At 47.7% G+C, this 21,825-nt stretch overlaps 2 protein-coding genes across 2 annotated transcripts in view; both read left to right on the top strand.

The window, feature by feature from the left end:
- LOC142313042 (uncharacterized) overlaps nt 1-21,825 on the top strand; it is a 173,179-nt gene that overhangs the window by 41,263 nt on the left and 110,091 nt on the right. The gene's annotated exons all lie outside the window — the stretch shown is intronic.
- Nucleotides 10,516-21,825, top strand: part of LOC142313041 (gastrula zinc finger protein XlCGF66.1-like) — a 236,184-nt gene continuing 224,874 nt past the window's right edge. Inside the window, exon 1 of the mRNA XM_075352026.1 lies at nt 10,516-10,573. The gene's annotated coding sequence lies outside the window, so the exon portion shown is untranslated. The remainder of the gene's footprint in view (nt 10,574-21,825) is intronic.

Below are 21,825 nucleotides of genomic sequence, written 5' to 3'. Positions count from 1 at the left end.
AAAAACAATGTACAAAATTATGAGCAGGATCTGGCCTCAGATGCCAACCATAATAAACAGCCAGTCTGCCCATATATAAAATAAATCATACCAAGTGTGATATCATGAATCAACCAGTATTGGTCATACAGGTTAGTCAATGACTTATCTGTAGGGAGGGTTCATGTGCGCTTCCCAGAATAGCCCCAATCACGCCTCAACGCGTTTCTCCAGACATGGATCATCAGGAGGCTTGATGTAAGGCTTGCCAATTGGTTTCAGGACAGCATGATGTCGGGATAAGGGGGGAGATCCGATGCACCTAGATCTCCTCTTAAATCATGCCAGTAATGAACCACCCCCACCTCCAGCCAATCAGCCCACTCCCCCCGCCCACACACAGACACACCCCTATCCACGATAAGCCATACCCTCAAAAATATTGCTCATCAGATCTTATGATCATTTCCATAATGTGTACAGGTACAGGAGAGATGTACACATTGCTAGATTACCTCATGTGACCCGTTCATATAATTCGTCCTCCTGGATCATGTATGAAAATTATGCGTCTCCAGGGACGCCCCTCTGATGCACTCCACGGTGTAACGCAGCTTGCGTTCCACGCTCAGTTCACAGGGCGGAACCGGAAGTGACGTCACGGAGCGATAACCGGAAGTGACGTCACACGGGTGCCCGAAGCCGATTGGGTGAACGGAGATCAACATAAAGGATGCCCTGTGATAGAGGACATCCCTCAGCCACTCCCCCACAGTGACATCACCGGTAAATTATCGGAGGGAGGAGGGGGGGCCGGAGTATGGATATATTAACCCCCGAAGTCAACGAGCATCCACATCACGTCAAACATGACCCTATGCAACTTACGGGGTCGCCCTGTATGATCCATAACAGTTCTCTCATAGATGCACACTTGGGTTATAATGATGACAGCCCACGTCTATCATTGGTGGCCATACAATGTATACATAACAGTTCTCTCAGAGATACATACGGAGGCGTGATTGGGGCTATTCTGGGAAGCGCACATGAACCCTCCCTACAGATAAGTCATTGACTAACCTGTATGACCAATACTGGTTGATTCATGATATCACACTTGGTATGATTTATTTTATATATGGGCAGACTGGCTGTTTATTATGGTTGGCATCTGAGGCCAGATCCTGCTCATAATTTTGCACATTGTTTTTGCACCATGCACCATATTCTGTCTTTCACTTAATAGGCGTACCAAGGAGTGGTTTTGGATATCAAGTGTATGCAATTGATTCTTGGTATTCAAGGGTGTTTGGGGCTATGTAGGGCCACATATCCACTGTATTGTATTTTTGCCCCTGGGAGCACCAGTGGTACTTTATATTCAGTACTTTGGATCTGTTCATCGGTCTGTATTATTACCCCTAGAATCACCAGTGACATTTGATGTGGGTCTAAACCTGAGGTTCATATGCAGCTGTTCCATTTTACCTGTCCACTGTGAATGTTTGTACCCTGTGTATGACTCTTAACCCTATCTATTTTTCATTACTTTGTTGAGGGTCCATTGAGGGTCATTTCAGGGACAGCCACTGCTGAGTGGGGGCGCCATTTTTCGCAGGTATCAGGGTGCCGACCCCCGCGGTAGGTAGTGGACAGGAGGGAGGGCTATTGTAAAGGGTGAGCATCTTACCCTCCTCCCTTTATTTTTCCCTTTTGAAATATTTTGCACAAGGGTTGTGGATTTTAATGAATATTAATAAAGTACGTAATTTTAAGACTCAGATCACAACTCTCAAAGTCTATCGTGATGCAAATTGAGTCTGAATTAAAGGTCTATCCTCTTTAGCGAACCTGTCATGCACGTGACTAGCATGATTTACCTAGTACCTGGTAAAGCGTAAGAAGATGTTACAATATACAGGGAACACCGGGGACACATTACAATGTAGATCCTTGCCGCTAGGGAGAGGGGGCACCATATGAACTCACCTCAAGCTGACTCCTGAGCTCCCTAGAGTCCCTATACAGGTTCTTGCAACCTGTTGCCGAACCTGATACCTTAGGCCTTCAGTTAGCCTTCCACTCGCCCTGGCTAGTGGGCAGGCCAACAAGGTCACTAGATTCACCACTACAATACAGAAACACAAGGATAGGAATACAAACAAGGGAAATAGACACGCAAGAAAAAGACACTCCAGGCGGCTTCAGTGCAGCAAACACCACTGTTGCACACAACAAACTTCTTCCGGAGCAGGCTCCTTACAAAGTGGATCACATAGAAATGAGGATTCAGTTTCTATCACAGGCATCATCTGATCAGATTACATGACTTAAATAGGGAAGGGGAGTGATTCCAAAGAGCCACACCTGAGATTGGAAGCTCCAGCCAGCAGCCAAGCATGGAGATGTTATCAAATAACAGTAGTGAACCTGCCAGCAGTGAGGTGCTGCGACCTTCTGACACCAGATTCACTCGGGGACTCCCCCGAGTGAGATACACTAGTGACAGAGTCCCACTTTTGTGCTGACACAATGATAGCTGGTGATTGGTTTGGAGACCTCGCGGGCAACAGTACGAAGAGGCCTTCACAAGGGAAAATGAAGGTGTCAGAGTAGCCATTTTCAACAAGAAAATATAAGGCCACATATCCCTCATGGTACTGTGAGCAGCCTGCATTGCTTGTACGTGCTACCATGGCCTGAAGCTTCTCCGGACTTGTTTTCTATTGTTTTCATACAATTTTTCTCTTTGTTTTTTTCTTGTTTTTCTTGTGCATATCTGGGACATCATTGGTTGGCAATTACAAAGGGAGCTGCCAGTTGCGTATCTTTTACATTTTAAGACATGTTATTTTTTTTTAATTATCTAAGCCTATGTTCATACATTTTTTCAATATTTTTTTTAAAGGGGATCTTATATCTATATAAGACAATATGGCACAAGCCAGCCAGCCACACCAGTGATAAGGGTCTGGCTGCTAAAACAAACATAGCTAATAAACAAAACATCATGACAATACAGGCATGCATGGACTTTCTTTTTTAACCCTTACAGCATGCTGGCTTTAGCTAATATAGCAAAACCCTGCTGATAGATTCCCTTTAAGGTAAATCTGATGCCAGATCGCTCACTTTACTGAATGATAACATCCAGAATATCAGGGGAACCGAGGCAAAAAAAAAGTAGCAAGGATAAACAAAGTTACATCATGGGAACTGCCCTTCAATTAATGTTTAAAAGTGGTTTGGGGTGTTTTTGTGGTGTATGATGTGTGCCAAACAGAGCTATGTGTGTATGATGAGCACAGCCACGTGCCCAACATGTGCAGAGAGGAGCCGTGCGTATATGATGCATATGATATATGCATAGTGGAGCCATGCATGTAGACCTGTGCAGAACCTAGCTGTGTAAGTTGTAAGTACGATGTGTACAGAGCGGAGCCGTGTGTGTATAACATTTATGAAGCAAAGCTGTGTGTGCACGTGGTGTGCTGAGCAGAGTCGTGTGTGTACGATGTATGAGCAGCATAGTCGTGTCTGTACGATGAGGATGGCGTGGAATTGTATGTGCATGACATTTGTGGAACGGAGCCGTGTGTATACAACATGTTCGGAGCAGAGCCGTGTGAGTACGACCTGTTTGGAGTGGAACTGTGTGTGTATGACCTGTGTGGAGCGGAGCTGTGTGTGTGCAACCAACGTGTGCGAAGCGGAGTCGTGTGTGTACTACGTGTTTGAAGCAAAGCTGAGTGTGTACGAGGTGTGCGGAGCCATGTGTGTATGACATGTAAAGCCAAGTGTGTATGACATGTAAAGCCATGTGTGTATGACATGCAAAGCCATGTGTGTATGACATGCAAAGCCATGTGTGTATGACATGCAAAGCCATGTGTGTATGACATGCAAAGCCATGTGTGTGTATGTCGTGTGCAGATCAGTGGGTGTATGACTTGTTTATGTGTACAACATGTATGAAACAAACCTGTGTGTATACAACGTGTATAGAGCGGAACCGTGTGTGTACAATGTTTATGGAGTGAGGCAGCGTGCGTATGACTTGAGTGCAGCCATGCATCTGAAGTGACCTCGGGTAAGGCCGCGGCTGAGTTCCCATAATCTGCGCCAACAAAATCCCCACGCTTGGATTTTATGTAAGGGTACATTTCTTTACTGGTAAACATCTCAATGACACACGCCGCTGGCTTAGCAGCACACATAACCAGGGTTTGCAATCCGGGTCTTTAACTTCAGACGCGCGGCACAGAACACAAAAAAAACAGCAATGATAAACAAGAATTCTGTCCCTGACTTGCCCTATAGGTTATATTACCAGTCCAAAACACAAGGAGGGAGGGCTCCCACGTAGCAGGCCTGGACTCCGGGTAAACGGCGGCGACTCCAAGGGAGAGAAGTGGGAAGATCTTCAGCCCTCTCAACAGAGGACTAGCTTACAGTCTCTTAGTACGGAGGAAAGAGATGGTCCGGAGGTCCCTTGAGTCCAGTATCCCGTCTGCAGCAGTTCTGGCAATCCCTCACACTTCAGCGATGAGAGCAGTCCGAGGCAGGTCTGCTCAGGTCCAGCTCCAGTAGCTCAGTGTCCTTTTCCCGCACTTTTACTTCCTGTACAACAAGTGCCTGAGGGAGGGGATCAGATTTTACAGCGTCCACCTCTCGAGCAGTTTCAGCACTTGTCCACAAGGTGGCAGCACCATCCTGTGTAATGTCAGTCTCCATGTCCATTTTAATCACAAAACAGTCAGAGCTGCTCGCCTCGTTACACATCTATGCAGTGAGCAGAACTGTATGTGTACATTATAAGATGCAAGGAAAATCGCAGCAAAGTCTAGGAGAATCCTGACTTGCTGTGCACATGTTGCTTCTTTCTTCCTTGCAGATTTTGTTGCAGAAAAAAGAAGCAGCATGTCAATTATTTCTGTGTTTTCTTTCCTGCAAATATAATCCCCTGCAATGCTCGATAATTGCAGTGGATTATATTGGTCAGTGCTGCACTCGCAGCACTGAACTTCACCTCACACACTATGCATCTGGCATGGTGTGTGAGGCTCTTCGTAGCTCAGTAACCTCAGGATTCACATGGCAGTGATCGGGTCCCTGTGATCCCATTACAGGGACCCAATCATGAGGGATAGGTAAGCGATTCCTCTCCCTACCTCCTGAATGCTATGATCGCATAATTCATGGTGTTAAACTAGCGGGAGTGGGGCAGCAATTTGGGGTAACGCCGCCAAGACATCAATATGCACATTATATAAAGAAAATATTTACAAAATTCTGATGTTTTGGTACCACACTCCAGACTTCCTTCATGACTTAGACCCCTCTATACCGGCTTGTTGCTGGAGATGCGGGGGGAGCACAGGCACCATTCTACACATATTCTGGACCTGTCCAGGGATAGTTCCCTTTTGGGAGCAGGTTAGGGGGTTAATTCACAAAGTACTAGACATAGAGGTAGATCTTGATCCCTTGATTTATATTTTGGGCCTCGGGATTGGGGGCATGGGAAAAATGGCCTCTAGGCTTATGTCCCACATCCTTACAGCCGCCAGGTGCCTAATTGCAAGGAATTGGAGGCACCCAGGGACCCCCTCACTCCAGAGCCTCAAGTATAGATTATTGGATGTTAGACGCATGGAACACCTAACGGCACTATTGAATGACACAATGGAACGCTTCCAGGGGGTGTGGTCACCATGGGGTTACTTTGCGGGGCGCGAGGATCTGTAAGACCAAAGCCTGCTTTACACGCTACAAGATATCTTACGATGTGTCGGCGGGGTCACGTCGTGATGCACATCCGGCATCGTAAGGTATGTTGTAGCGTGTGACAGCAACGTGCGATTGAACGAAAAACCGTTCATCGCATGCACGTCGTTCATTCCTGACGAATTGAACGTCAGATTGTTCATTGTACCCGGGGTAGCGCACATCGCAGTGTGTGACACCCCGGGAACGATGAACAGATCTCACCTGCCACCTGCGGCTCCCGGCCCACAATGCGGAAGGAAGGAGGTGGGCGGGATGTTTTCGTCCCGCTCAGCTCCGCCCCTCCACTTCTATTGGCCGGCTGCCGCGTGACATCGATGTGACGCCAAACGTCCCTCCCACTCCAGGAAGTGGACGTTCGCCGCCCACATCGAGGTCGTATGGAAGGTAAGTATGTGTGACGGGGTTTAATCGTTTGTGCGGCACGTTAAACAAATTAAACGTGCTGCACATATGATGGGGGCGTTGCAAATCGCATACAATATCGTATGCGAAATTGCAACGTGTAAAGCAGGCTTTAGGCTCATGGGCGCGAGGGAAACTGTCTGGATTCTTGAATTCTCTCCTTCCTCCCCGTCACTTTTCATATCTCTCCTTAACCCCCCCACTTGTCTTGTCATTGTTTGTCTAGTTTTGAAGTTTACTGTTACATATTAAGTATATTGAGTGTTATGATTATTCAAGGGTAATCATAACACTGAGGAACGCAATTTTTTAGGCGTTAGGTCAGACAACTGTTCTTAATTAATTTTTGGATGCTGAATCCAGAAATGATCTCAGTTTTTCTCTATCACGTCAAGTTTTTGAACTATAGGATTTTTGTCTTCTCAAAAATATGTAAACTACTGTACCTAAAAAGTGTTTTGTTTTTTTTTAAATAGTACAAATATGAACAAAAAATGAAATATATAAGAAATAGCCATGACAAATATGTTTTTTTAACACTATCATGTTTTTTTTTTACAAAGGATATATATATATATATATATATATATATATATGCAAGTATTTAAGGTAAAAATGTACATTTATAGCTTTTTCTGGAGTGTTTAACTTGAGGACAATCACGTTTGATGCTCCAGCAATAGTCAGCCATCATATGTACATCCCATCTACCCTGGTAACAGTCTTCCATAACCTTCAAATCTTGGTGAAATCGTTAACCTTGCTCATCGCTAACAGCACCAAGATTTTCTGGAAAGTTGGCAAGATGGCAATGCAGAGAATGTAGTTTAATACTCATGTTGCAACCAAGCGCTTTGTAGCTCTCCAATAATTTCTGAACAATTTCTTTGTAATTACTTGCACGTGTATTTCCAAGAAAGTTCTTGACGACGTCTTTGAATGATAACCAAGCATTCTTCTCAAGATCTGACATAGTCCCGGTGAAATGTTCATCTTTGATGAGCTGTCGAATTTGTGGACCATCAAACACACCAGCCTTGATTTTTTCAATGGACAGTCCAGGAAGTGCCAACATGATGTACTTAAAACAGTCGCCGTCAGTTGGCAATGCTTTTACAAATTGCTTCATGATACCTAGTTTTATGTGCACAGGTGGGAATAGTATATTCTTCCTGTCAACAAGTGGCTAATGTAGAATGTTAGGATCTCCAGGTTTAAGACCAGATCTTGGAGGCCAATTCGACTCAATCCAATGCTTTTCTCGAGCTCTGCTATCCCACATACAGAGAAAGCAGGGATACTTTGTGTACCCACGTTGCTGACCAAGAAGGAAGCAAACCATTTTAAGGTCAACACAGATGATTTAATTGTGTGTGTCATATTTCAATAACTCAATAACTCTCTTTACATCTCCATGTTCTTCACGAAGAGAGACAGAATGCCTAATAGGGACTGCACCAAATAAATTGCCATTGTGTAGAAGGACACACTTAAGACTCCGCTTTGAGCCATCAATAAACAGTCGCCATTCATTTGGATTGTACATTGAAAGCCCTAATTCTTGTAGTAAACCAGGAATATTATGGCAAAATACAAAACCGCTGTCACACCGAAAGTACTGCAAAAATGTACTTTCTCTAGTACGAAAGTATGATACCTTTGCTCCTTGTTCAAGTAACTGTTTCTCATTCAGCCTTGATGCTAGTAATTCTGAAGCTTTTTTTGATAAGCCCAATTCACGTGCTAAATCATTTAACTCGTGCTGATCAAATCCCTTACGAACTGAATCCTTGTGAATTTCAAATTCTGCATCATTGCTGTCACTGTGTTCGTCAACATCACTCAGAACTTCTAGAGATGGTAGCTGTTCGAAAACTGGCACTGGAATTTCAGCTGAATGAGGCATTGGTCTGATAGCTGACGGTAGATTTGGATATTCTATTTTACTTTTATTTTTCCTGTTAAATCCTGATGTTTTCCCTAAACAGAAGTAACAGTCTGTGGAATGACTTTTTTGCTCTCTCCACACCATGGGGATACCAAATGCCAACTTTTCACTTGTTCCTTTGGTCCACATCCGTAAACTCTCGACACACTGCTTGCACACTATGTGAGGGGCCCATGGCTTATCTTGATCACCGAGTTTTACTTTAAAATATGCAAAATATGCTTGTTTGACAAATGCACTGATGTTTTCCCTTTGAACTGGAATGGTGAAAACACCACAAATATAGCAGAAGGAGTCAGGGTTGTTTAGGCATTTACGACGAGAGGAAGAAGGAGCAGACATGATCTGAAACAAATGAAATATGTACATAAGTAAATAAAACACTGAGATGGAAAGTTACAAGCTTTGAAAACTGACAGAAAAAAATCATAAAAGATATATAAATTACAACTAAGTGCCCAATGTAAAGAGAAAAGCTATCACAAATCCTATTTATTCCTACTATGATACATTTTTTGTGTAAAGATATTGATAATTATGACGTATTGGGAGCTGCACACACCTCTCACCACACTGTCTCAGTTGTGACTACTCTTACAAGTTGCCACGTAGCTCTAAATGAGTCGAATTGTACTGAGATAACAAGTCTTATTACAGAAATCAGTGCAATTGTGCTTCTATGGCAGGTAAGTTGAGGAGGAAAAACTTGACGTGATAGAAAAAAACTGACTACATTTTTGGAATCAGCATGCCAATTTTAGTATAAATCAGCTCAAAAACCTAACTCAACAGAATTTTTTTTTCAAATTGTTCCCCAGTGATATAATCATCAGTAAGGTGTCCCCCCAGGTCGCAGCGGCCTCATCCTACAGCCTGGGGTAACTCATGTTCGCGGGGTAGGCGTTATGACATGGAATGTTATCATTAGGTATCGCGACTTTATTCATGATACTTATCTTTTCATGGTGGACATCTGACTCAAGAATTGTGATTCTTACTTTTTATTTTCTGTTTGACAATCGAAAATTTCAATAAAAATTTTAAAGTTAAAAAAAAAAAAAAACTAGCGGGAGTCGCACAGGCACCGCTCCTGGCAGTGAGAGTCGGGTCCTGGCTGTAACACCAACAGGGGATCGAGCGGCGATCACGGAAGTGCAGCGCAGGAAACTCCAAGATTGCCATGACTAAAAAAACACTTTAAAAAACGCAAAAAATTAGCATTTTTTCTGCTGCGTTTTCCTGCCAAAACATTTGAAAATCTGCACACAAATCTGCTACATGTGCACATAGGTTTACAATATAGTGCACACACAGCTCTACGCCGTACACATCGTACACACACAGCTGCATTCCATACACATGTAGCTCCGCTCTGTACACACATACATTCTGCTCTGTACACACATGACTCCGTTCTGGACGTCATATACACGGTTCCACTCTATATACGTTGTACACACACGGCTCCGCTCCGTACATGTTGTACACTCACGGCTCCACTCTATACACGTTGTACACACGCGTCTCAGCTCCGTACACGTCGTACACACACGTCTCCGCTCCGTAAACGTCGTACACACACGGCTCTGCTCCGTACACGTCGTACACACACGTCTTCGCTCCGTACACACACGGCTCCGCTCCGTACACTTCGTACACACATGGCTCCGCTCCGTACACATATGGCTTCGCTCCGTACACTTCTTACACACACGGCTCCGCCCCGTACACTTCGTACACACACGGCTCCGCACCGTACACACACGGCTCCGCACCGTACACACACGGCTCTGCTTTGTACACTTCGTACACACGGCTCAGCTCCGTACACACACGGCTCAGCTCCGTACACACACGGCTCAGCTTCGTACACTTCGTACACACACACGGCTCCGCTCCATACACCTCGTACACACATTGCTCTGTTCCGTACACCTCGTACGCACATGGCTCTGCACCGTACACCTCGTACACACACGGCTCTGCTCCGTACACCTCGTACACACATGGCTCGGCTCCGTACACATCGTACACACACGGCTCGGCTCCGTACACCCCGTACACACACGGCTCGGCTCCGTACACACACGGTTCCGCTCCGTACACCTCGTACACACACGGCTCCGCTCCGTACACCTTGTACACACACGGCTCCGCTCCGTACACCTTGTACACACACGGCTTCTCTCCGTACACCTCGTACACACACGGCTCTGCTTGCTCCGTACACCTTGTACACACTCGGCTCTGCTACATCCACACTGTAAACCCCTCCTGACCCCACACATAAACTTCCCCTCATCCAGCACCATGACACCCAGCACAGCAGAGCCCTGCATACACTGAGGAGCTGATCATGTGACCCCTGACTCCTCCCCTCCATGTGACATCATCACAGGTCCTGGAAGCACAGAGCAGCCATATATCTGGTGTGCGGCTCTGCAGGTGGAGGTAGGTTGAGAGTCCCCATTACTGGGTGTCGGTAGCATTACCCCCTTATGTCAGTGTTTTGTAGGATGAGTCGCATTTTCTGAGGTACATATTATTTGTCGCCTTTCAGTTATTTTTACCTCACCCTCCATGTCACTCGCCCTTCCCAAGTTCATCTCTTTGTCTTTGCCGATATCTGATAATTGCCCTCATAGGTCGTGTCTCGGTAAAGCGCTGCAGCCAATCACTGAGTTCAACATCTCGCGCCGTCTTTGGCAACTTGAGTACATTTTAATTCCCTTAATGATGGAGCCCATTTTCACCTTCATGATTTGGCCATTGTTTATGATTCTGACCACTGTCACTGTCAGGTTATAACTCTGGAGCTTGATTCTGGCATTGTTTTTTTGAGACATCTTGTACTTCATGTTAGCGGTAAATTTAGGACGATATTATTTGTGTTTATTTGTGAAAAAAATGGAAATTTGTTGAAAATTTTTAAAATGTCACCATTTTGGAACACAAATTTGGCTGAAATAGATTGCAGGCACCATGTCACATTTGCCGGGCCCCTAAATTACCAGAACAGCTGAAACCTCGACAGGTGACCCCATTTTGGAAACTAGATCCCTCAAGAATTATATCCAGGGGTAGAGTGAGCATTTTGAAGCCACAGGTATCGCTCAGATTTTGATAACCTTGAAAATGTTCATTTTCTTCCATAAAAATGTTGCTTTAGCACCAAATTTTTCATTTTTACAAGTGGTAGCTCCAAAAAGTGAAGCCTCCAGTTTGTTAGGCTAGTTTCACACTTGCGTTGGACGGGATCCGTAGCATTGCGTTGCATATATTGGCACGATGGATGCTACGGATCGTACAAAATAACACAATCCGTTATAGGTTTTTTTTCCTTGACTTTACACATCTGAGCATGCGCAGTTGTGTAAAGACGGATGCGTTAACGGAATCTGTCAAAATGATGGATTCTAACTGAATCCGCCACCATAGGCGTCCTTTATAAAAACAATGGACGCCGACGGAATCCTGCAGGTTGCATTTTTTTGACACTCCGCCAAGTGCAGAAAAACGCTACATGCAGCGTTCCATCCGCCCGACGGTCACTGACGGTCAGCATCAAAACAACTGATGCGCCGTGGGGCAGATGCAATGCAAGACCATCCGTTGCTATCCGTAGCTAATAGAAGTCTGAGGAATATAACGGTTTCCTGCAATGGTTACTATAATTCCTCAAGGCTGCGGATAGCAACGGAAGCCGTCCAACGCAAGTGTGAAAGTACCCTTACCTAGTTTTTTCTGAGCACAGTGATAACCAAAAGTTCTGTTTGGACAAATGGAGGGCTCAGAACGGAAGGAGCAATATTTCAATTTGGCTGAAATAGATTGTGGCCACCATGTTGCATTTGCAGGGCCCTGAAGTATCAAATGTACCAAAACTTCAGAAACCCCCCATAAGTAACCCCATTTTTGAAACTAGACCCCTCAAGGATTGTATGTAGGGGTGTATTGAGAAGTTTGAACCCATAGATTCCTCACAGAACATTTTTAAAATGTAGATATTAAAAATATTATTGTAGTCCAAAATGTTTAATTATAGATACCGTATTTCTCGTTTTATAAGACGCACCCCAAATTTAGAGATAAAAAGGTAAAAAAAATATGGGGTCTATTTTGTAATCCAGTGCTGTCTTACTAGGGAGGTAGGGCAACAGGGGTGGTGGATCGGGGATCACAGAAGACAGGGGCAGTGCTGGAGTACTGCGAGGCTGCAAGCAGTGCAGAGGGGAGCCCAAATACTCGCTGTGCTGGGGCAGCTGATGCCTCTCTGTGCTGGTTCTTGCTGCGGGCGGTGAGGCACTCGCCATTCTGAAGATGTCGGCGGTGCCGGTTAAAAAGTAATGGCAGCCGAAGTTGGCATGTGCGCAGATGAGCGCTTGAGTCGAGAGCTCCATCTGCGAACACACTGCCTCTGGGCACCATTATTTGAAGCCGACACCACTGACATCTTCAGAATGGCCTGTGTCTCGCTGCCTGCTGCACGGAGCAGCAACTCCCACCACACAGAGCAGCGCCAACAGGGCATAGCATTGCCCTGCCTCCTCTGACCACCTCTTCACCACATGGAAGGGCTCGGACAGTGAACAGTGCTGATTAATTTTTGGAATACAAATTTGGACAATGCATTGTGTTTGCAGAGCCTCTGAGGTGCCAAAAATGTAGAAACCTCCACAAGAGACTCCATATTGGAAATTACTGGAAATTGCACCTTTCAGTTAAATTATCTACAGCTGCAGTGACTTTTGTAGCATTCATGGCACACTCTTTTTCAGAAGAATTCCAAATATGCCAGTTTAGTGCCCATACACTATGCCTCCATATATTGTAGCGCCCCCATACATTGTGCACAGGTTCTGCTTCTAGAGACATGCACCCTCTAAGTTCTTAAATAGGTTCTCCCAACTACAATAATGCCACATATTTGCTTACTGCGGTTTAGGCACCATAGGGCTCAGAAGTAGGAGGGCATTCTGGATTTTGGGGCACAGATGTCACTGGATTTTATTTGTTGGGTGGCAGCCATCACTTCCAGAGTCTTTGTTGTACCATTGACCTAGAGACCTCCCGATATTACCAGTGACCGATGACTGACCTGAGTGAGGCCTGGGTTTGTGCAGGATGGTTTTAGTGGTAACATTGGTGCACCGAAAGAGCAGCCGTACTTACCAATATTTAGTCACAGTAAAATGCACAATCATCCCATTTTCCGCAACCAACGTTACAGTTCATATTTTGACTCAAATACTGAAGCTCGTAACCTGTGTCTTATTGTCCTGCGAGACCCTACATTACATTTTTTTTTTGCCAAATTTCAACCAATACAGTAAGCTTGCATTTAGCTCCATGTGTACTCCTGCAACATTATCTCATCATCCATTTCTATGAGTTGGCTAATCATCTCTTCAGCAAACTGCTGTTATTTGCTTTTTCATCCTGGCTCATATCTGCAGTTAACCATTTATCTGATGTAAGCATAGTAAACTCGTGTATGCTGGTACTGTTCATCTTACTACACTGCTGCAATAATATGTAATGTTTTCTGCTAGCTAGTATGTAGTTTGCCTGTAAATCACAACTATTAATTTGCTGTTTGCATACAGCAGGTTAAATAAGTATTAAACACGTCCTTAATTTTCTAAGTAAATATATTTCTAAAGGTGCTATTGACATGAAATTCTCACCAGGTGTCAGTAACAGCCCATCCAATCCACACAGGCAAAGAAAACAAACCATAGATGTCCATAAATTGTTTGTCATAATGAGAAATGACACAAGGAAAAAGTAATGAACACATGAAGAAAGAGGTGAAAAATGCCATGGGAAGCCATGACACCGCAGATGAATGGTGATTACCCACCCCGCATGTCTGCTCAGTAGACGTATGACAGTGTAATGCTCACCACCAGAGATTGTAAAGCGTTAAGCTGAAGTGGACCCACTGAACCACAGAGGGACCCAGGGCCTACCCGTTAGTGGGAGGGGTTTGACTGAGCACCCACCATGAGGCGGATGCCAGGTGCTACTCCCGGGGCAGAGACCGTGACTGTGGCAACTGACCCCCAGGGCAAGGACAGACACAGGTGCAGACAGGCTTTTGATATCAGTTGATACCCAATAATTTTCAATATTTCAGATTCTCAACCTCACGGACTTCATAAAACAAATGTTTGTGTATATATTTGTGTTTCTTCAGATATTTTGTCATACCATGCCTGATGAAGAGACCTGACAAGTCTCGAAAGCTTGCTTTGTAACATCATTTTATTTTCGTTCGCCATTAAAAGGATTCACAACTACAAAACTATAATTTTGCTTCTCTCACTGAGAACAATCAATCATCTCGCTGAAACTCCTCACAGAACCGGAGTCCAGATGAATCGTCTTAGACGACTGAACTCCTCCACACAGGACCTTGGCATGGAGATTTTCACATTGCAGATTGGAGGTTTGGACATTGGTCACTTCTATATGTTCAAGAGCAGGATCCCGTAAAACAAAAGGTCTCTGGAAAGACGGAGCCAGGTGGACAGGTTTCTTCACTTCGGGGACTTCCATCTTATGACATAGTTCAGACTGAAGCAGAAAAGTCAGCGGAGTCCATGGCCTGATCAAACTGTAATACTCACCGTAGGAGATGGCACAGCAGCGAGCTGAAGTAGACCCACTGGACCATAGAGGACCCCGGGTCTACCTCTTAGTGGGAGGGGTTTGACTAAGTACCCTCAGCGAGGCGGTCGCCAGGTGCTACTCCCGAGGCAGAGACAGGGACTGTGGCAGCTGAACCCCCTCCCCCCCCAGGGCAGAGACGGAAACTGGTGCAGAGAAGCTGAGTATCTAGTGTAGACAGGGACCACCATGATAGCAGAGGCAGACAGAACTGGCAAGATAGACAGGCAGAGTCACTAGCAAGGCTGTGACCACCGGAGTGGCTGAGGCAGATGGCACGGCCAGCATGGACGCAGTCACTAGTACCAATAGGGCAGGATGTACAGGTACCAACAAGACAGGTGTTACGGGGGGACCGGCAGATTAGGACCAGGGGGTATATATCCCAATCGCCAGTCGGGGCCCACCGTGCTCCAGATGGCAATGGAGCTGCTGGCACCCTGTGGGTTAGGTGGAGACTATAGAGCTGATGATTCAGAGATAACCCAAGAGACCTGGGAACCGGTCACGTGTGTAGAGACACGTCAAACCGGACGACAACCCAGTTAGCGTTTTGGTGGAATTGGCGCAACCCCGACCACGTGTGCAGGGAACACGTCAGACCGTATGGTGACCAGATAGCGTTGTCCGAGAAGACCGCTGCGACAGCACCCTGTCGGCCATGTGTGTCAGACACGACAGGCCGAGCGATCCTTCGATTAGCGTTTCTGGTCACTACGCGAATGGCCACGTGTGTAGAGGACACGTCAGGCCAAGGGATCACACAAGTATAGTTGACTGGGAAGCCAAGGAGGATAATAGGTTCACACACCCAATCCTGGAACACCCTGTTAACTCCACAGGGGTCCTGGGGTATGCTGTCCGTGCGCGTAGGAGGCACAACTGGACAGGAGACGCAGCAGCCGCAGCACAGTTAACTGTACTGGACTGCTATAGCACAACAGGACCAATAGCAAGGAAGCAAGGTGCCTGACCCTCATGTGCTGAGCCACGAATCTTGGCGTGACAGGCACCATTCGCCTAGCCCTACCTACCGCTTCCAACAAAGCTTATGCCACCATGAACTCTAAGTGAAGACTGCGCACCTCCATGTTGTCTCCACCCAGCCCCTTTTATAACCTAGATCCACCCCAAACCCAGAGTGGAACCACCAAGGTCCAATAGCAGAGTGCCATATCATCAGCGACGTCACCAGCGGCCTATCCGGAACCACCACGTCATTGATGACCTCATGGAGCCACGCCCCAAACACTTCACCAGTCATCGTCGGACGACCAATGGTGAGGTGCCAGATCATAGGGGTGGGCCTCTGCGAGCCAGTTCGGAGTGGACACGTCATCAGGACACCTGACACCCTCTGCCCTATCAGGACCTGCCACCTCACGGACATGCTCAGTGAGGTCCTTACCGGACCTAGCCTCTGATGCACTAAGTGCCTGAGCATGCTCAATAGCCTGAACAACAGACTCAGAAATCAGACTATCTGCCTGAGCATGCTCAGTAGGCACATCCCAGAACTTAGACACAGCACAAAGTCCAGGTACCTGTGCAAAGAGGCTGTTAGGATTAATTGTGGGAGCATGCTCAGTAGCCTGAACTGAGGACTTAGTCTCAGAAATGACACAATCAGGCTGAGCATGCTCACTAGGCAAAACACCAGGCTTAGACTCTGGCTGGGGTAAATCGGCGCGCACATGCGCACTAGCCGCCTCTCCACACTTAGACGTGGTGGAAGGAGCAGCCAACTGGACGACCCGAGGCACGGCCAAGAACGGCAGCCGACGCCTGGGCGCAACAGGAACCGCAGCAGGCTGCTTGCGGCTATGGCAGCGCCGGTTCGTAACAACAGGATGGACTGGTAGAAGGTACAGGAAGGACAGGACAGGGCAGAACTGGAACCAGGTGCCAACAGGACTGGATGGGCAGGGTCCAGGTACAGACAGGACAGGAAGGTGGTGACCTGATAACTAACTTTTACATTATGGACTTTCTGTTCTGTCAATAACACTTCTGTGTTTTTTGTCCTTTACTCTCCAAAGCCAGAGCACTTCGGGCTTAGGACGATATTTCATAGTGTTCTGACAATTAGCCCCAGGTGCCCAGTGAATTGCCTCGACGGAGGGAATAAAGGAAGTGTAACATTATATCCCCCCAGCGTATACATACCTCCCAACTTTTAAAGAAGGGAAAAAGGGACAAAGTTTGCAATTTTAGGCCACGCCCCTAACCACGCCCATTTATAAACAGCCACACCCATATCCACTCCCCATCCACACCCATCCAGCAAACTGAAACTGCAGAAGCTGTCCGTGATCGCTCTGAGCCGCCACAGATCAGCAATGTGCAGAACAGGCAGGGAGTTAACTACAGGGTGTGCAGGTGGCTAGGACCCAGGAGGGGAGCTGAACAGGGTGTGCAGGCAGCTAGGTCCCAGGAGGAGAGCTGAACAGTGTGTGCAGGCAGCTAGGACCCAGGAGGAGAGCTGAACAGGGTGTGCAGGCAGCTAGGACCCAGGAGGAGAGCTGAACAGGGTGTGCAGGCAGATAGGACCCAGGAGGAGAGCTGAACAGGGTGTGCAGGCAGCTAGGACCCAGGAGGAGAGCTGAACAGGGTGTGCAGGCAGCTAGGACCCAGGAGGAGAGCTGAACAGGGTGTGCAGGCAGCTAGGACCCAGGAGGAGAGCTGAACAGGGTGTGCAGGCAGCTAGAACCCAGTAGGAGAGCTGAACATGGTGTGCAGCTAAGGGTATGTTCACACATCAGGTTTTTGCTGTGCGGCACAATCCAGCGCTTTGCGGGAAAAACGCATCCGTTTTTTTTTTTTTGCTGCCGGGTGCGTTTTTCCTCATAGATTTTTATTAGCACCGGATTGTGCCGCATGTACTTGTGTTTGATCCGGTTTTTGCTGGATGCGGCAAAAATCGTCACTCCGGCGGCCGCACAGGACGCAGAGGAACGTTTTTTGCCAGCGGCAAAAAAATGCATAGCGCCGGGTGCGGCGCTCTGCGGCATGGTGCATAATGAAAGTCTATGTGAGCCGGATACGGTGGCATGCTTCAAACGCCGGAAGCATGTACCGTATCCGGTTTTTACTTCTGAGCATGCCCAGAAGTGATATAAATTCTTTGCTTGTCAGAAAATCAATCAATCACTCACTCTCTCTCAAACTCACTCTCTCACTGACTCACTCTCTCACTGACTCACTCTCTCACTGACTCACTCTCTCACTGACTCACTCACTGACTCATTCTCTCATTGACTCATTCACTCACTCTCACCCACTCACCGATCACCGGCGCGGGGCTGAACGGCGTTCACACTGCTCCAGCGGCTTCTCCTGATTTGAAAATGCCGGCCGCCCATTATTCAATCTCGTATTCACTGCTTTCCCCACCCACCGGCGCCCATGATTGGTTGCAGTCAGACACGCCCCCTTGCTGAGTGACAGCTGTCTCACTGCAACCAATCACAGCCGCCGGTGGGCGGGTCTATATTGTGCAGTAAAATATTTAAATAATTTAAAAAAAAACGGCGTGCAGTTCCCCCCCCAATTTTGATACCAGCCAAGATAAAGCCACACGGCTGAAGGCTGGTATTCTCAGGATGGAGAGCTCCACGTTATGGGGAGCCCCCCAGCCTAAAAATATCAGCCAGCAGCCGCCCGGAATTGCCGCATCCATTAGATGCAACAGTCCTGGGACTCTACCCGGCTCATCCCAAATTGCCCTGGTGCGGTGGCAATTGGGGTAATAAGGGGTTAATCATGGCAGGCGTCTATAAGACACCCCCAATGATTAACCTGTAAGTGAAAGTAAATAAACACATACACCCAAAAAAATCCTTTATTTGGAATAAAAGACAAAAAAACACCCTCTTTCACCATTTTATTAAAATCCCCAAATACCCCTCCAGGACCGACGTAATCCACAGAGGTCCCGCGACGCTCTCAGCTCTGCTACATGAAGCTGACAGGAACGGCAGTAGTACACCGCCTCTCTCTATCAGCTCCACGCAGCAACTGAAGGGAGTCGCACTGTCAGCAGTGACGTCACTGAGGTAATGCTGGGTTGTGTGCGGTGATGATGCGTGCAGGGTAGTGCCGACGTGTGCGGTGATAATGCGTGCGGTAGTGCAGGGGTGTGCGGTGATGATGCGTACGGGGTAGTGCCGGCGTGTGCGGTGACAATGCGTGCGGTAGTGCAAGGGTGTGCGGATAGATGCGTGCGGGGTAGTGCCGGCATGTGCGGTGATGATGCGTGCGGTAGTGCAGGGGTGTGCGGTGATGATGTGTGCGGGGTAGTTCCTGCATGTGCGGTGATAATGCGTGCGGTAGTGCAGGGGTGTGCGGTGATGATGCGTGCAAGGTAGTGCCGGCGTGTGCGGTGACAATGCATGCGGTAGTGCAAGGGTGTGCAGTGATGATGCGTGCGGGGTAGTATCTGCGTGTGCGGTGATAATGCGTGCGGTAGTGCAAGGGTGTGCGGTGATGTTGCGTGCGGGGTAGTGCCGGCGTGTGCGGTGATGATGCGTGTGGTAGTGCAGGGGTGTGCAGTGATGATGCGTGCGGGGTAGTGCTGGATTGTGTGGTGATGATGCGTGCGGGGTAGTGCTGGATTGTGTGGTGATGATGCATGCGGTAGTGCAGGGGTGTGCGGTGATGATGCGTACGGTAGTGCCGGTGTGTGCGGTGATGATGTGTGCGGTAATACAGGGGTGTGCGGTGATGATGCGTGCGATAGTGCAGGGGTGTGCGGTGATGATACGTGCTGGGTAGTGCCGGCGTGTGCGGTGATGATGCGTGCGAGGTAGTGCCTGCGTGTTCGGTGATGATGTGTGCTAGGTAGTGCCGGCGTGTGAGGTAGTGCCTGCGTGTGTCCGGTGATGATGGGGTCTCTCTCTCTGTCTCAGCATGAAAAAAAAACCAAAAACAACTGATCCGCCGCATCAGTTTTTTCACAATCTGAGACGGATCCGTTGCATCAGGCACAAACCGGATTGTGCCTGATTGGAAAAAACTGATGTGTGAACTTAGCTGATGCACCAGCTCTGCCAGGCAGGAGATCATGTGGTCGGTAGCTGATAGAAGCATTGCCAATGCTTCTATCTTTGCATATTACCGGCCAGTGCTGTCTGTGCACCTGCAGGAGAGGACACAAGTGGTAAGTACACACTGTCCTCTCCCCAATGTCCTGATCTACCGTGGTGTGCCTGCAGCATTGAGAAGCAAACACACGATAGATCAGGACACAAACACACGGGAGTCAGAGAAACAGCTAGAGGAGCACAGGCTCCGGGCCGGGGGGAGGGGAATTAGCGCTGGGGAGATTCATTACCTTAGCAGCAGCACAGAGACTAGCGTGCTCTGCTCTGTAATGCTCACGACACGTGTTAGGATGGTAGGAGGGAAAAGCAGCGAGGTGGGGAGAGAGTGGGTGGGCGGAGCCACGGGATACGGACCTCCCGCCCGGGGCAACGGGACAAACTCTGCAAATCATGACAGTCCCGCTGTATCCGGGACGGTTGGGAGGTATGCCTATATCATATTGTAATTAGGCTTCAACAATAGCTATTGTCCTTTATCTGGTGGGGGGTTGCATATATATATTGTTCTCCTCTGCAGGACGCTTCCCTAAGGCTGCTTTCACACCTCCGGTTTCTGCAATGCGGTACAATCCGGCACTTTGAAGGAAAATCGCAACTGTTTTTTTTTGCTGCCGGTTGCGATTTTCCTGCATAGACTTTAATTAGTGCCGCATTGTGCCGCATGGCCTTGCGTTCCGTCCGGTTTTTGCCGCATGCGTCAGATTTAGCCGATGCAGCGGCCGGATGGAGCGTTGCCTGGCACATTTTTTCGTGCGGCAAAAAAAAACCGCATCGCGCCGCATTCGGCCGATGCGGCGCATTTTTCAATGCATGCCTACGGCGGCCGGTTGCGTCGCGATGCGGCAATAACCGCATCCGGCCGCCGCATGCGGTTTTTGCCACTGCGCATGCTCAGTAGCATGCCGCAAGCGGCAAAAACCGGACTGGCCGCAAAGGAAAAACTTATGCAAAGGATGCGGTGTTTTCACCGCATCCGTTGCATAGCTTGCACAGCCGGATTGAGCCGCAGAGCTCAAGCCGGATGTGTGAAAGCATGTATGCCTGTAAAATCGGTCCGAGTTGCCTGAAAAAAACTCGGCCGATTTTAGTTCACGTTAGGTCAGAGTGCAATGCAAGTGCGATGCTTTTTTTAAAATTATTTAATGACTAGCAGAGCGTGTGTAATGCGTGTGTGATCCGTGTGTGATCCTTTTTTTTCTCAGCAGCTGTCATCTGCCATGCAGCTCTGCTACATGGCCGCTGACAGCAGACACAGACAGAGCCATGTAGCAGAGCTGAATAGCCGCTGACAGCAGACACAGACAGAACCGCACGATCAGAATGAAGTCGGATGAACTTCACCCGACTTCATTGTCATCCCGCGGCTCTGTCTGTGTGGCATGGCCTGATTTTCGGTCACCGGTGAAGGTCTCACCGGTGACTGCAAATCCCCTGAGTGACCGCAGTCAGCCGCGCTATCAGCGGTGCCGTCACTGAGCTTAACCGTGGCCACAGCGGAAGTCCTCCCGCTGAGATCTGTGGCCGCGGGTAACCTGAGTGATGTCATCGCTGATAGCGCGACTCACTTTAGTCGCTGCGGGGAGCTCACAGAGAGCGGTCGTGGTCTGTGACCGCTCTCTGTCAGCTTCCGATGTAGCAGAGCTGACAGTGTCGAGGGACCTCTGTGGATTACGTCGGACATGGAAGGGTATTTGGGGTCTTGAATAAAGTGATGAAAGAGGTTGTTTTTTTTTTATTTATTTCAAATAAAGGATTTTTGGGTGTATGTCTTCATTTTCTTAATCTTACAGGTTAATCATGGAAGGTATCTCGGGGAGACGCCTGCCATGATTAATCTAGGACTTAGTGGCAGCTATGGGCTGCTGCCATTAACTCCTTATTACCTCGATTGCCACCGCACCAGGGCAATTCAGGATGGCCGGGTACAGT

This window comes from Anomaloglossus baeobatrachus, chromosome 5, assembly GCF_048569485.1.
Source record: "Anomaloglossus baeobatrachus isolate aAnoBae1 chromosome 5, aAnoBae1.hap1, whole genome shotgun sequence".
Classification (NCBI taxonomy): Eukaryota; Metazoa; Chordata; class Amphibia; order Anura; family Aromobatidae; genus Anomaloglossus; species Anomaloglossus baeobatrachus.
Note: the sequence above shows the minus strand (reverse complement) of the source record. Positions and strands in the feature narration are given on the sequence as shown.